Raw genomic sequence first — 16,722 nt, forward strand, 5'->3', positions numbered from 1 at the left:
GATGTTTTAAAGGTGGAAAATGAAGACAATAGACTTAGCAGACCAAAATAAGACATATCTTCTAATATGTTGTGATGGTTTGTATATCCTTGGACCAGGGAGTGGCACCATCTGAAGGTGTGGCCTTGTTGGAATAGGTGTGACCTGGTTGGAATGGGTGTGTCACTGTGGGTGTGGGTATAAGATCCTCACCCTAGTTGCCTAGAAGTCAGTCTTCCACTAGCAGCCTTTGGATGAAGACATAGAACTCTCAGCTCCTCCTGTGCCATGCTTGCCTGGATACTGCCATGCTTCCACCTTGATGAAAATGGACTGAACCTCTGAACCTGTAAGCCAGCCCCAATTAAATGTTGTTGGTTTTTTATATATATATATATAAGACTTGCCTTGGTCATGGTGTCTGTTCACAGCAGTAAAACCCTAACTGAGACATATGTGGAGCCCCATTCTGCCTCAGAAAAAGACATTCCAAAACCATCAGGCATATAAAACATCTAACGTGAAAGACAAGAGATGAGGGGAAAAGTGCAACTTGAAGCAAAAAATGGTGCAGAAAAATAAAATTTCAAAGGTAAAAAGGTTAATCTCTGAATATATACTTAGTTTATGCAAACACTCAGGGGCTATCAGCAACAGAAAATAAAATAAACCTGATAAATTAACAACTTTAGAAGGGTTCCAAGAAAAATGTAAGTTAGCTTTGGGAAGAGGCGTTCAGAGGCAAGTCAAACATCCTACAGCAGGTCCAGAAGGAAGCTGAATAAACAACGAGGGAAGCCAATACTGCAGCACGGAACATAAAAACAAAATGAATGAGCAGCTCCTTCCTGGTGCTGTGAACTCTGTGCCTTCCTGAGCTCTGCCCAGGCGTAGACAGAAGCAGGGACTTACAACTCCATGCTACCTACAGTCCATCCCTGCAGGTGAGTCTGCCTGAGGACTCAAGATAAACAGCCACTTGACAAAGCAATCACAGAGAGAAGAAACACCATACTCTGTACTCAGCTAAGTAAGTTTCTCCTTAAAGAAGACCCCGCACCAGCAAATGGTGCAGCCCACATTCAGGGTGGGTTTTCTTGCTTCAGTTAACCAATTAAGAAAAATCCTCTGCAGACAGGCCCAGCGCCAACCAGAGCCACTCCCTCCCTCCCGGAGGCTCTCTTCCCAATTGCTCCTAGTTTTTGTCACCTTGGTAAAATCATCACAGTGCTCTTTGGACACCAGCAAAAGACAAACAAACATAACTGAAAAAGCGAGTCCCAATTGCGGCAGGCGATCATTAAACTGCTGAATGCTTTCATGAACGATGTCAAAAGACACAATAGAGGAGACCCTGTAAAGAACTGAGAATCGGCAGGCGCTAGTGTTCTCACAAGGAGCCTGAATGCTAGGAGGTGTGCAACGCCCTTCCTATCAACAGCTCAGTGATTTCCAGCCAGGAACTCTACACCTAGCCAGGCAATCAATTATACAGGAGTGTCACACTCTCAGGTATACAGCAGCTCAGAAGTTTTACCTCCCATTCGCAAGTTGTTAGAAAGCTAGCAAAATTAGAAGGTAAAAGAAGAAAAATCAGAATATGGGCTGGGGAAAGGAGGAAAGCCAATCAGAGGCATGATACATGGACTACTCCGAGAGGACCTGCTAAGAAAGAAACAGAAAGCCCACAGCACCGCCCACAGCACGACAAGGGGTGGCTCCAGGTGTGAGTCCTTCAAGATGAAAGTAGTATGTGTTAACATACTGCCAGAACCCTCCTGTATAAAGCTGTGCTTACTCATACAAGTCTTCAAAAAGTGACTGATTTTTTTTTTAAATCAAGATGCAATGTAGCCAAGCTGCTAAAACAAGGCATTCGTGGGTCCTATTTACACAAACCAAGATAAACCACCAGATAAGGAATAGCACAGAGGGACTGGGCCCTTTAAAACAAACAAACAAACAAACAAAACCACAAAAACAAAAGCCTAAACTTTTAAAAGAAGACAATCTTGCATCCTACATCAAGCTTGACAACTTACAAAATACATACTTTCATGTGAGCCTCACCATTTAAACTTAGCACAACTGTGCCAGAGACAGGAAGCTCTTTATAGTTAGTTGTATCTAGCAAGGTGATAACACCTGCCACCATCGGATCTGCAGACTCTAGACTACAGGGAACATGGCATGCTCTAATTGAGTCCCAGACTTATGAACTGCTCAGGACGGGACGCTAGGGACTATAGAGGGAGGAACGGAACCTGCTGGGGATTGAACCTGGGTTCCTCTCTCTCTTGGACCACTTATTACACATCACTCTGTGTTACGTCACGTGGTATATATTTTCAAATAGTCAAATTCATGGAAACAGCAAAATGGTTGACCACAGAGCTTAGGGAGCGAGCGAAACCAGGAGTTGTGTGGTACAATTTGTGTTTCGCACAATCAAAGAAAATGAGGCTCCCAACTTGGGGATAGAGAAGGCAATCAATAGATGCAGAGGGTGGCTTGGGAGGAAGGAAAGAGGGGGACGAATGGAATTCTGTTCCAACTAAAAACATGTTTTAAGGTTTTAGAAGAGAAAATACCAAACAGGATAATCAGCCAAAGAGCTAAGGTGCTGCCCAGCCCACGGAGGCTAACGATGTTGTTTTGTTGCTGAGATTACAGAAAATGAGGGTGACCTGCTTTCCCAGGTCCATAGCAATGAAGTAACTGTCAACGTACAATCCCACATTGCTCAGCAAGGCAAAGGCTCCACAGGAGCTAAGAATAAAGTCCAGGAGAGTTAAATCTAAGAACCTACTGCGGTTCCCACAGTCATTTGGTAAGTTCGGGATCTGTCTACAGAATTCAAAGTTAATCCATTTACCCTCTGAGTACGTGTGCATTTGGAATGCAATTATGATCATAAAAGCAGGTGTTGAAATCAATACTCAAACGTTACCACCTCCTCCTTTTAAAGAGACAATAACAAAGGAGTGTTTGGACACTAGGAGTGGAGTCTCAGTATGTGAGACTCATCTGGAATTCCTGACAGTATCTCATTGTAAATGACCTCTTGTCAAAAGGAAGGCTACAAAAATAATAAAACCCCCCAAGGCAAAAGCACAGCTCATTCAAGGCATATGTGAGCTCCTCCCACATACCAGACAGTTGCCGTCAGTGGAAACTGTACCGTAGGGCAGTGTCATGAAGGGAACTGGGAGTCTGGCCATGAAATAAGCATTGTAAATACTGATTAACACCACTTTTCCTTAAAAGCACTGCATGGAGAGCCAAAACTGTTTTCCACCAAGTTTTTCTTTGCTCTGATAGCTACAAATGTGGGAGCTGCCTTGGAAATTGCTAACAATAATACTTCGACTTTCAGAGTCTTGAGACTGCAGTAAATATAAAGAAATCTTTGTTGTTGTCCTCAAAACACAACATGACCCTCCCTAAATGTCTGAGATCCAAGAGCGAGCCTCCTACATTATAAAGGAAAAATTCTCAGCAATTGTGGAAAAAATATTCTTAATGGGAAAACAGTGACTCCCTTTAAACAGAGCTGGCTAAAAGCCCAAGAAACAATAAGATAGTCCAAACCTAAGACAGCACATCTAACATCCTACTGACACATCTGAATCCCATCCCACCCCAAAAGGGTATCTGTCATCTCCTGCTCTGATTTGATTAAACAAGCAACCAACATTTCTGAGTGAATGCCAACTCTAGAAGTACCTGGCCATCCCCACTCGAGTACCTTCCCACCAGGGTGGAGCAACATCAGCAGAACATGGAGAAAGCTCAACTCGGTAGAGTAAATAGCAACACTGGCCTTTGGGAAGGAAGGCACTTCTATAAGCGGGTCTACGTTCTATGGGTTCCTCATCTCTGCTTCCTTCATTAATTATTAACTCAAATTCCCTGCAGTCAACTCAAAGGCAAGACTTGACAATACTGACCCTTACAGTCCACATGAGAGGACGTCAGCACAATGTTGGGGGATTGGGAGTATAGCACCCATGAGGTACTAGTACAAATGCCCCATAAATACCCATGCATTTGAGCTTTCCCAGAACCTTGAGGGGTAAAAACCTTTGACCTCATCGAACAGTTAGAGAAATGGGCACAAAGAGGTTAAGTAACATGTCAAGCTCATGCAGCCAGACCCACCTATAATTCATCCATGTTCTTTATCACATGTTCATTCTGCTGCCCTATGTAGCTTCTCTCAGTTCAAACAAAAGAATGCTTTGCAAACCATAAAATGCACATCAATTATCATCACAATCCTGGTAACTAGCTTTCTGCATCAGTAAAGGCGACAACCATCAACCTACTGTCCATCAGTCTGCACTTCCACTCCACCTAAGGAAAAGTTACCCTCAGGCTCTGTGACCAGGACAACTCAACCATGTAGGGAGGCTAGCCCCCACCCCCAGCCTCACACTAGACCCACATGAAGTCACTGCCCCAAAGGCCATTTCCTGACACGAATCTGAAGCTGCTTGAAGGTCTCCACTCCCGCAAGCACACAGCCAAGATGGATCCTCATATCCCTTAGATTCCCCAGCCAGGCCTCTCCTCTTTCAGGGAGATCCATCCTGCACACTAAGTGGGTAGTCTGAGTCGGGTTTTCTGTCACGTTCAGCCAAGAGAATCATCTCAAGCACATTTTGTTCTACTGCGCCACACTGACATGAACTTCAGAACTTTCTCTTTTTTTTGAAAATAAATCAAAGTACATTTTCACTAGGTGGGCTGGAAAAGTCAACACTCCTAAGGACCGCATTCTTGGTGAGATAATTCCACGCAGTATAGAACAGGCCAATTTTTCTTATACCACAGAACAAGTGATTTTACCTATCGGCTTTTATTTTTCTTCAGGAAATGATAGTTTAGGCTGGGCCAGTGGTGCAAGCCTGTAATCCCAGTCACTTACGATGCTGAGACAAAAGGACTGAAAACTCAAAGCCAGCTGAGGTATGGGGGATAGGGAGGAGGATTCTTTTTTCTTTTCTTTCTTTCTTTTTAAGATTTATTTACTTATTTTATGAACATGAGTACACTATAAATGTCTTCAGACACACTAGAAGAGGCATCAGATCCCATTACAGATGGCTGTGAGCCACCATGTGGTTGCTGGGAATTGAACTCAGGGCCTTTGGAGGAGCAGTCTGTACTCTTTAACTGCTGAGCCACCTTTCCAGCCCTAGGGGGCAGAATTTTAGCTACACGGTTGTCTAGTTCATAGTTCTTGGGGGTCAGAAGCACGACAGTAACTTCTGCTCAGTTATGGCAGCACAGTGTCAACAATGGCAGAGCACAAGCAGCGTGGTGAGCAGCCTACAGAAGAGAGAAAGGAACTCACATCCTTAGTAAGCCAAGCAGTGTCTCTGGGCTGTACTTATTTCTTCTGAGGGTAGCACCCAGCGGGCCGCCTCTCTATCTGGTAAGACCTACCTCCTCTCAGCAGCAGCCCTTCACAAATCCCCAGGATGTGAGCCTCTGGGGGAACCTGTAACTCCCAAAGACAATCAGCTGCACTCAAGTCTGACAGCAGAACAAACCAGTGTGGACTTCACCTCACACACTCACTCGACTATTCACAAACCGTCCTTCTCTGGGGTTCCTTCAGAAGTCTTGAGATTGCAGAGGGAAGCACTGTTGTCCACCTATGCCCCTGCCTCTGAGTCGGGAAAAAAACATTTCACCTGTGGTCGGATGGCTCCTGAGGCAACGGAAAGCATCATTGAGAGCTTTAAGCTTTACTGTCCCCTTGAATTTAGCACAGCACTAAATAATTACAACTGCAACATCCCAGTAAACACCCAGGCTTGCTTCCTAAAAGACCTCTTGGGCTGAAATAAGGAAGTGTAGCCTGTGTGGTCTATGGTGGCTCACTGACATAATCCTAGCTGGTCTGGGGATAGTCACAGGTGGTGAGAGGGCAGACCATGAAAGCCCAAGTGTCCAACCCACACACGCAAACATTTATAAAAACTGCTAACTAGGTTACAATGAATGATATTTCTTAGAGAGCTATAAAAGCCATTGCTTTGTGCTCCTTGTGGGGCTGTCTACGGACTCCTAATAAGCATAAATAATCATGTATGACCTTGAGCCAGGAAGGATAAGCATTCCAACACAGGCAGATTTGTTACTCTACATTCCACATGGTATTACCGTGGTTTGTTATGATTACAAAGGCCAGCTCCCCTTGCTGGGATAAGCATGCCAACAGCTCCCTCCCTCTCTCAGGCCAGGCAGCCTTCACCCAGCCTAGAATCGCCGCCCAAACGGTCTGGGTCTTAAAGCTGTAAGAATCGGTTTATGTCCCACCACACGGGTCTTCCTACTAAGGTGGTCACTGGGTTGTATAGAGCACCTATATTATCAAATTTATAAAACTAATTGACCCTTGATATATTAATCTTAAATTGAGAAACTGACAGTTTTGTTTCCATACTGTATTTTGTTATACCTCATAGAAAACACAAACCCAGAATGGAATTTTTAAATTCTCAAGCACCCCCTAAAGAGTGTGCAAACTTTACCTGATTATCATCATTTTGTACACAAAATATGGTGGCACTTTAAATATTGTTAGATGAATGAATAAACAAACTTGATAAGCTTAGATTCTTATATGACCACATAGATTATCTTTACTATATCTTTGCTTTAATGACATAAAGCATGAGCTGGTAATCATTTTGGAAAAAAAAAAGCAGGCTATACATATTTTCAGCTCTGTGAACCATATGATCGTTTGTTGCAACTAGTTAGCCTGGTTCTACTGTTACTTAACACAATTTGTCAGCAAAGTGGAATGACCATATTTGAATAAAACTCTACAAAAAAAAAAAAACAATTTGTCAATAAAAACATTTTCCCATAGAAAATACTTTCTTATTCTTCTAAACTGACGCCAGATATACTTGGTTAGGGGTTATATACTCAAATTTCCACAGTGCCAATTGACTGTTCATTGCATCCCTGTTTCCAGCTTAGTCTATGAATGTCTTTGAATTTACTTTCCTGAACTCTAGAGTTCAACTCCTCTGTGTCTACAACTGTGACTTCATAAGCACAACACAGGCACTCAGGTACAAGGCACAGCTGACGTTCTCTTCCCCTTAAAAGCTCACAGCAGCACCTACTAAGCTTTTAACTGTTCATTCACTGATGGCCTGTTTGGGAGAGTCTGCAGTCTGTCTGGGGACATTGCAGAATAACAGAGGCAGAGGAGGACACAGAGACCAGAGCCAGCAGAGAAGAGCAGAGAGTCACAGGAGCAGCCGGAGTCATTGCAGGACTGAAGAAACTACACAGAGCTCTGTGTGCCTGCATCTTCCATCAAGTCAGGACTTCTTCACAAACAGCAAGGCTGTTTGTCCCACTGTTGTGCGAAGGCCGGGTGTCCCACTGCTACTCCATTAGAGCCATAGTAACGATAAACCTCACTCAATCTCCATTTCTGTGGAGGGTGGCCTGGACGAGCAAACCCCTTAAAATGATCCACATCTGCTAGAAGAAATAAATCATGGTCTTTCCTCCCAGTGGAATGCCTGATTGCAACGAGAATAGGCATTCCATAACCGTACGCAACAATAGGAGTGGTAGATGGCTCAGTGCAAAGCATATAGAAATATAATCTCAGTTATTTGTTACATACTCGAGCGTGAGCATGAGCACACACACACACGAAAAATGTATTTATGCTGCTACAAATCAAGGGAGCAGTACAGTGTCTACTAGAAGGGAGATGTTTTTTTCTAGAAGGGAGATATATGTATGTTTGATTTGCAAAGTTACCTTGAATTAAGTATGTATAATGCACATAGTTATGAAAAGCCTGGAATTCAGAACAGCCAATAGCTACCCTGCAGTCAGACCTGATGTTTAATGACTTATAACTACAATCACTATAGAATTATAAAGTCCAGCAAGTCTTTCATGGAAAATTTCTAGCTTGGGATCATTTCTAGCCTCTCTGGTGTTGACTTGAACGTTATTAATGTCAATTTTACATGACCACTCATGATCTTTCCATGTTCTCATTTTTTTTTCTTAATTAACCAACATTTGATCACACAGATCAGAGAGACTGGTTTACTCATGAAGGCTCATCAGGAGGAGGGCTGTTACCATCTATCTGATCCACTCACCCAACCCACCAAATGGCAGCCAAGGTGGATGGGGGACTTACTGGAAAAGAATTAAGCACAAGAAGTATGTCTAATGCCGGGCCCACACCATACCTCTATATATACATGGCTCTTTTCAACCCAATTCAGACTGCTTAGCTGCCCACTAATTAGATATAGTTAAAATCTTTTTATTTCTGTAAATTATGAAAGGGAACAATTTCTGTTACACTCTTGGGTTTACTTATGTGATCTGGTCACATAATTTATGAGAGTTCTGAAATGCCACTCATGGGAGGCTTTTATTATTTTTAGAAGCTCTAAACATTTAGGAGAAAATGCCATGATATTTGCAACATATTCCCATGTGTTTCAACAAAAATAATCAAAATATTTTTTAAGGGGACAAACTTACCCAAACAGGGAAAAAAATTAACAAAACGCTAATAACATTCAAAGGTTGGGCACACGGTCCGTCCTGTCTACTCTCCAGCAGGCTTGAGAATAATTCATAGTATAAAACCGCAGACAAGACTCTACTCACCTTCAGAGTCGGTGGCTATCTTCTAAACAGAATCAAATGGCGAGGTCTGTCCTGGGGCACCGCTCTCTCTGCCTTCACCCTGCAAGCAACAGCAAGCAACGTGTTAGTCTCAAGGAACTGTATAAAGCAATGTTCTTTCAGTCAGTAGCTGTACTTAATATATGGCAAGCCTCGAGGTGAAAATATTGCTATAACTTAAAAAAACAGAGAGAAATGTGAAAAAGAAAATGATCCCATATTGACCATGGAAAATCCCAGCCTCCCTCACTCTCTTGGAATCAAAGCAACCTCACCATGAACTTTTTCTGCTCTCTCTCTGGCTTCATTTTAAGGTATTCTTGACAAAAACTGCCTTGATTAGGATATAGAGTGACATTCTGCCACATGTATACACATGTATACATCAAGTAACTATAACTACAAAGAGCTAGTTAACATATCCATTACTTCATGTCCTTAATTACCTTCTCTTATTGTTTGTTTTGGCCGTGTCTGGATACATAGCCGAGGCTGGCTCATTCCTCTGGACCCTCCCAGCCTGTATGCAGAGTGCCAGGGTTATAGGTACCAGCCACCCACGCTTGGCTATTAGTTATTAAGTATGGCCATCATGCCCATCCTTCAGGCTTTCTGAATATCGGTGCCATGGTGAGTTTCTCTTCATATGAAACCATTTCTAGATGGTGTCATGGCCCAAACATTCTGAACTCAGAACAAGTTCAGAAAAGACCGAGCTGTAAAGGCCTAGGCCTCCTTCTGACCTTGAATTTCTGAGATCATACATATCATTTTGGGGGGTTGTTTTTTTTTTGTTTGTTTTGTTTTGTTTTTAACAATCAAAAACCACAGTGAAACTGCGGGTCTTCCTCAGTTCCTCTGAGGCAAAGCTAGCCAGACTCAGCCTATCCTAAGTCCAACCATGTGCTCCCCAGACAGGCTGCTGGGTATGATGTACGTGTTACCACAGGTCTTCTGGGTTGGAGGTTCCTAACCCACCCAATCTTCCACTAGAATTCCCAGTGAGTTTACCAACTTCTCTCTAGAGAAAGTAGCTAAGAGCCAAAGACGGTGTCTAACAAAGATAGTCAAGTAGAAAGTAATGGGAATTCAATCCCTATTGAAGTCTTTGGACTTCTGAACCAGAGTTTGTCTCACTACACACGCTTCGCTCTGCCCCAGGGATGATGATGCTCTTCCGAAAAGCAGCCCGGAGCCAAGAGATCAAGCAACGCTCTCACCTAAGGGATGGAGCGGGTGTGCGCTACAACATGTTTCCTAAGAGAAGACATCCACAATCATGTTTAATAGTACCATTAGTCCTGTAATCACCACAATTACTATAATTACTACTAATAATTATACTTCCTTGTAGACACAATAACCTTCGTGTATTTTTGGCATTTTATACATATAATTCATTTTCCTCCCTTTTCTCAAAAGAGTCTGCCTAACTGAAGTAAACAGCAAGCATCACATGGAACACTGGTCACTTTTGTCTTTGCCACAATCAAGGGAAGCCATTGCTGGTGGACTCTCCTTTCCACCCAAGGGAAACGACAGTGCAATACAGCAGAGCACAGGCTCGGCGCACAAGTGGAGCCCAGAAGCAGAGGGGAGAACACAAACTCTCCATGCACTGGTGGCAAGGACCTCTCTGCTAAGCAGATGTCTGCACACAGAGGCTGAAGGGGTGATGCTTAAGGGATGAGCGAAGGCCCGAGGAGGGAGAGCTAGTGGGTGTGCAGTCCTGTCTTCTTCACTAGTTAGCTTAAACAGTGAGAAACACTCTCCTAGCCTCTTCTTCACCTGAAGCTTGGACTGCCTTCCAGAGATGTTGGGGTTCACAAAGGAGACTCACTAACTGGGGCACTTGGTCCCCAAGAACACTCTAAGCAGCCGCTTCTACAGCCACTCAAAACTAAGGGGGAAATACATAAGGTAGTTTCTAGAAATCTTGATCTCTTTTGGGGGGGAGGGGGGGTTCAAGATAGGGTTTCTCTGTATAGCCCTGGCTGTCCTGGAACTCACTTTGTAGACCAGGCTGGCCTCGAACTCAGAAATCCACCTGCCTCTGCCTCCTGATTGCTGGGATTAAAGGCGTGCGCAACCACGCCCGGCTTAGAAACCTTGATCTTAACTCAAAGAACTTGGTGGTTGAAAGTTAAGCAAATAAGTTAACAACTTGAAAGTTGTTAACATTAAAACAAGAAAGAGAATGTCGCTGATACTTAAATTCTTAAGGAAAAAACAATATCCCATTTTGACTTCCTTAGGCCATTTCCAGCTTCACTCTCATTTGTAGAGTTTGGGAAGAGAAGTGTGAACTGCTTCTTCATTCTCTTACAGGCAACAGTAGAGGAGGCCTGGGTATGCCATGGAATGTAACTTCATAATTATCTGTGTTCTGAAGACATCTCTTCAAAACCAGAAGTCACAGATTTTTGCCAGACGTAGAGGCAGACAGAATGAAATCTAGAGACCTGTAAGCCCATCTCTATCACCCAGCCTGACAACAGGTGTCAATGAAGTCCAATCCTTCCCCCCGCCCCCATCCTTCCCACCCACTGCCCTACTACAGGCACAAGCTCATCAGGCAGGCTCACCCACGCAAGAGCTGCACTTCACACTGGAGACATTTCCACCCTATACTGACTGGTGAGACATTTTCATTTAAAGTAATAATTGTACGATTAGTATGTAAAAATAAACATCTCCAGATGGTGATGGTGCAGGTCTTTAATTCCAACACTAGGGAGGCAGAGGCAGGCAGATCTCTGAGTTTGAGGCCAACCTGATCTACAGAGTGAGTTCCAGGACAGTCAAAGGCTACATACATAGAGCCTGTCTCAAAAAAATCCAAAATAAATAAATAATCATCAATTTAGTTTTGTCACTAAAAAGTTATTATTCTGAAATATGTTTAAAATAGAGAAATTGTGGAAGCCAGCCTCCAAAATGGTGGCCAATGGTCCCTGCCTCCCAGCACCACTGGACTTCATCTCCTTCCATGCTGAGTAACGCTTCTGTGCACAAATGCCACAACACTGGGGGAGTGCCAGAGAAATGTTCCAAATGTGACCTGAAGACTCTGCAGCTCATAGCTTATTCTGTTGTTGAAGGGGAGCTGTTTGCCAGGACATGAAGACACTCAATAAGTGCTTCAAGAGCAGGGCATACAGCTCGTAAAACACTTGCCATGCAAGCATGAAGACCTGAGTTCAAATCTCCAGATTCCATGTAATAAAGCCAGAAGCAGCAGGCATGACTGCCATCCCAGCGATCCTAGGTAAGAGGAGTGACACAGAAAGGAGAATCCCTGCAAGATCACAAGCCACTGACCAATGACTAGTCGAGACACAGCAGTGAACAACGAGAAAGAGACCCAGCCCCTGGAAGATGAGGACACATATGGATTGTCCTTTGATATGTTCTCTCTCTCTTCCTCTCTCCTCCTCCTCCTCCTCCTCCTCCTCCTCTTCTTCTTCTTCTTCTCTCTCTCTCTCTCTCTCTCTCTCTCTCTCTCTCTCACACACACACACACACACCAACAAAAAGAAGTTCTGCAGAGAGGGACGAATTTTTGGTAAAATATACTTCCTCAAACAGTAAAAACAACCACGCATGTGTGCCATCGTAGAAACAGATCCCTCAGCACTAGGTGGTCCGCACTGCAACTCTGAAAGACCCCAGTCAAAATCATCCAGCTAACCCATTCCCACACTCCTGACCCCTACATGGGAGCTCTGAGATCATGCTCGGGGTTCAGTGAAAGTTCCAATGTAACTGTCATGCAATGATGAGTACTGAAATCAAACACATGATGTAGGCCTCTGTTTGGGAGGCCATGTATGTACTTGCTGACCGCATTTTCTCTGCTCGTTCTTCAGCACCTCCCCAACACGAAGACGTATCCCTAGACTAAGTTTAGAACCAATCATTCCTTTGTTTCTCTCTATGGTCTCACCACATACGTATTCTCAATATGCCACTGTATTGTGCCTAAGTTAAGCCCAATGTAAAGGAAGCACACTGTATATTTTCTCCTGAGACTTCCTCTTCTTTAAGATCTGATGCTGAGATTCATCCCTATCGAGTCACGTGGCTACGCCTCATTCCCTTTTTTTCCCCCCACCATTCCACATTTTTCACTGTGTGAAGAGGCTCACAATTCCCAGTTCTATTCTACTGCTGAGGATCCTGGGAGTTTTCAATTTCCAGCTGTTGTGAATAATGCTGCCATAATATTCTGGCACTTGTCCCCTGGTACCTACGGCAAGTTTCTGCAGGCTCTTCCCAGGGAAAGATGGCAAGGCTAGGGGCCTGCACAAGTTCACTCCTCTAAGCAAAGCCAAATTGTTTTCCAAAGTGTTTGTGTACAGTGGACTCTAGCTGCCTTTCCACAGGCTCGCTCTAAGAGGCATGCTTGTTTTGCTAATTGCAGGGAAAGCTTTCAACCAACAAAGGGGAAAGCTCTCCTTGTGGCCACAACACTGCTGCAAATAGACAGTACTCCACAGCAGTGACCCAGACAGATGGAGCATATTAGTCACAGGACACTGTAGACTTGAGAAGGATGATGGAGACGAGCCAGTACTACACACTGACCATGGGGGTAAGGCCGCTTCTAGACACAGGGTAAATGCAGAGCCTGTTTTCTTTCTGATGGATTCACAGTGAGGCCCTACCTTATTTCTGTTATGATAAAGAGGTGGGGGAAGGTTGAACTTTCTCACAGTCAAACTCAAAACTAAAGCAGAGGGACCAATAGTCTCTACCAAACAGTTCTTCTACCAGAGAACAGCCGTTCTTTTTCCTCTTTTCACCTGTAAGATGGAACTATTGTATACTGCAACTAAGTTTTCCTTTTAGTGCTTCTATTTAAAATTAAATATTTTCTATAAAAAAAATATCCTCTGCAGAGTTAGTTAATCCAATTTCTAAGGTGGAAATGGTAACTTTATATAATAATCTGCATTTCTAGTAAAAATAAGATCACAGACTTTTTGGCATTAAATACAAGTAATGAGAAGCTCTTTACCCTGGGTGATGGTGGCACACACCTTTAATCCCAGCACGTGGGAGGTAGAGGCAGGCAGATCTCTGAGTTCAAGGCCAACTTGTTCTACAGAGCTAGTTCCAGAACAGCCAGGGAAACCCTGTCTCAACACCCCTTCCATGCATCTCCCCCCCCCCCAAAAAAAAGTTCCTTCAATTGGGCAGGAAAGTATTTTTATACAAGCCAAGGAGTCTCAGAAAGACAAAACTAAAATGTTACCTAATGAAATCATTTGAATTCAATCTCTGAATAATTTGTATTTATGTCTTTAAAAATCATTTATCTTGGAGCTAGAGAAATGGCTTGGCAGCTAAGAGCACTGGCTATTCTTCCAGATAACCTAGGTTCAATTCCAAGAACCCACATAGAGGTTTACAACTGACTGTAATTTCATCTACATTATTTCTAGTTCTTCCCACATGGCTAGGAGGAGCATAGCCATTTTGTCCTTGAAGAAATGTTAAGCTGAGATTCTAAGAAAGTTGGCCAGGATAACATAGGCTCTAAAAGAAGATGGCAGGGACAACACTTGAAACTCACCCAGAAGTTTAAAGTACATCTTCTTTCTAGAGTGGACTCTCCAGACCAACAGTTCTCAATCTTCCTAATGCTGCGACCCTTTAATACAGTTCCTCATGTTGGATGACCCCAGTTCCTCATGTTGGATGACCCCCAATCATAAAATTATTTTTGTTGATACTTCATAACTGTAGTTCTGCTAGTGTTATGAATTCGATCTGCAACCCTGGTGAAAGGGTCAACACTCCCCCCCAAGGGGGTCGAGACCCACAGGTTGAGAAACACTGTTGTAACTGATAAACTATCACCTGAGCTTGGAGCTGGGTAGGCAAGTGTTGACCTTGCCTGAGAATGGTCTCCATCAAGGACAAACACAGAGTTACGTGAAGATGACCTGGTCCTCCTGGCAAGCAGGAAGAGCCCAACTCCAGTACCACAAGGGTTTATCCCATCAGGCAAATGTCCTCTAGCACATGAGATCTCCTACAAACTGCAGATATTTTATTTCAAAGGGCTATTGTAAGAATTAATGAGATCACCACACAACTGCATTTGACACATAGTAGGGCATCATACAGATACTTTTACCAGTGAAAGGTGAAGAGAGAAGATTCTCTGGCTACTAACAAATACAAAAGTGGATGCTCACAGCCATCCATTGGACAGAGTACAGGGTCCCCAGTGAAGGAGCTAGAGAAAGGACCCAAGGAGCTGAAGGGGTTTGCAGTCCCATAGGAAGAACAACAATATGAACTAACCAGTACTCCCAGAGCTCCCAGAGACTAAACCGCCAACCAAAGAAAACACATCGTGGAACTCATGGCTCTAGCTGCATATGTAGCAGAGGGTGGCCTAGTCAGGCATCAATGGGAGGAGAGGCCCTTGCTCCTGTGAAGGTTTTATGCCCCAGTATAGGGGAATGCCAGGGCCAGGAATCAGGAGTGGGTGGGTTGGTGAGCAGGGGGAACGATAAAGGGATAGGGTCTTTTCGGAGGGGAAACTAGGAAAGGGGATAATATTTGAAATGTAAATAAAGAAATATCTAATGATAAATAAATAAAATGGGGGGGGGGAGATTCTCTGGCTACTTAGCCAAAAAAGCAAGGAGCTGATTTTAGACAAAGCCTCATTCTTCACAATGAAGGACCTGATAAGATTTTGACAGCCATACACGTATCTAATGGTTCTTTACTAATACCAAGACTTCCTAGTTCTGGGGCTGGAGAGATGTTTTTGCTGGGGGGGGTAAAAAAAAAAAAAAAAAACAAAAGAGTTCTTGCTGCTCTTAATTCAAAGTAGAAGAATTAGGTTCCCAGGCCCCACATGGAAGCCTCCCAACGGCCTGTAAACTCCAGCTCTAGATCTAATGTGCCCTTCTTGCCTCTATAGACACCTGCACACACATGCCTATACACACAATCACACACAGACACAGAGACCAACACACACAAATAATAATCAATAAAGTCTTCAAAAGAAAAAGGGCGTCCTCATTCGGTACTCCCCTAAACAGAATAACCCTGCCAACTAGATCAACCTTTTAGAACATTAGTAAGCATTACACATTTTTATACAAACATTGGAACTGAAAGGACTCAAAGTAAAACATTTGGCTCATTTTTAACTTTTCTAGATCAGAGAAGTCTTAATCACTCATTTAAAATAGCAGCTTTTTTTTTTTTAACCATATTTTGTTTCCTGAAAATCATCCTAAACTATCTGGCCAATGAGGAACCACTCTTGATTAAACAACCATTACAGTGAATGGCAAAATGGACTCTGGCAAACCACTGTTCCAGGAGGTGAGCTCAGCTCCTAGTAGCACCCCTGTGCTGTACGTAAGAGGTATTTTACATATGAAATATGAACTTTGGAACAGAGTGTCCGTGTTAGTGCCTAGGAGTCACCATGGTAACGGATCCTGTTTGCAAGCTGAGGAAGAACAGAGCAGCAGTAGCAGCTCTGAAATTCGGATTGTAGTTCTGCATTGCAAAACAGAGTGCTCCAATCATTCCTGAGCCACCGAGGCTGGTCTGAGAAAGCCTGAGCCACTTGTTTGCTCTGGTATCTGACACAGAGGGAGCAAATGCCTACCAAGGGGCCATTTTTCAAAGCAGATAACTAGGGGGAAAGAGAAACTACCTCAGATTTTACCTTTGATGAGTATGAAGTGCCCCTCCTTGTCTTTTTTGATAACTTTGGGTTGGAAGTCAATTTTATGCGATATTAGAATGGCTACTCCAGCTTGTTTCTTCGGACCATTTGCTTGGAAAATTGTTTTTCAGCCTTTTACTCTGAGGTAGTGTCTGTCTTTATCCCTAAGGTGGGTTTCCTGTAAGCAGCAAAATGTTGGGTTCTGTTTGTGTAGCCAGTCTGTTACTCTATGTCTTTTTATTGGGGAATTGAGTCCATTGATGTTAAGAGAAATCAAAGAAAAGTTATTGTTGCTTCCTGTCATTTTTGTTAAAGAAAGAGAGAAAGAAAGA

General features: G+C 43.4%; 1 protein-coding gene across 6 annotated transcripts in view; it reads right to left on the reverse strand.

Annotated features, from left to right (window-relative positions):
* The window catches only part of Sgms1 (sphingomyelin synthase 1), a 264,312-nt gene that overhangs the window by 216,536 nt on the left and 31,054 nt on the right, over positions 1 to 16,722 (reverse strand). For all 6 annotated transcript variants that reach the window (XM_029472300.1, XM_021151328.2, XM_029472304.1 and 3 more), the window contains exon 2: positions 8,662 to 8,740. The gene's annotated coding sequence lies outside the window, so the exon portion shown is untranslated. The remainder of the gene's footprint in view (positions 1 to 8,661; positions 8,741 to 16,722) is intronic.

This window comes from Mus caroli, chromosome 19, assembly GCF_900094665.2.
Source record: "Mus caroli chromosome 19, CAROLI_EIJ_v1.1, whole genome shotgun sequence".
Classification (NCBI taxonomy): Eukaryota; Metazoa; Chordata; class Mammalia; order Rodentia; family Muridae; genus Mus; species Mus caroli.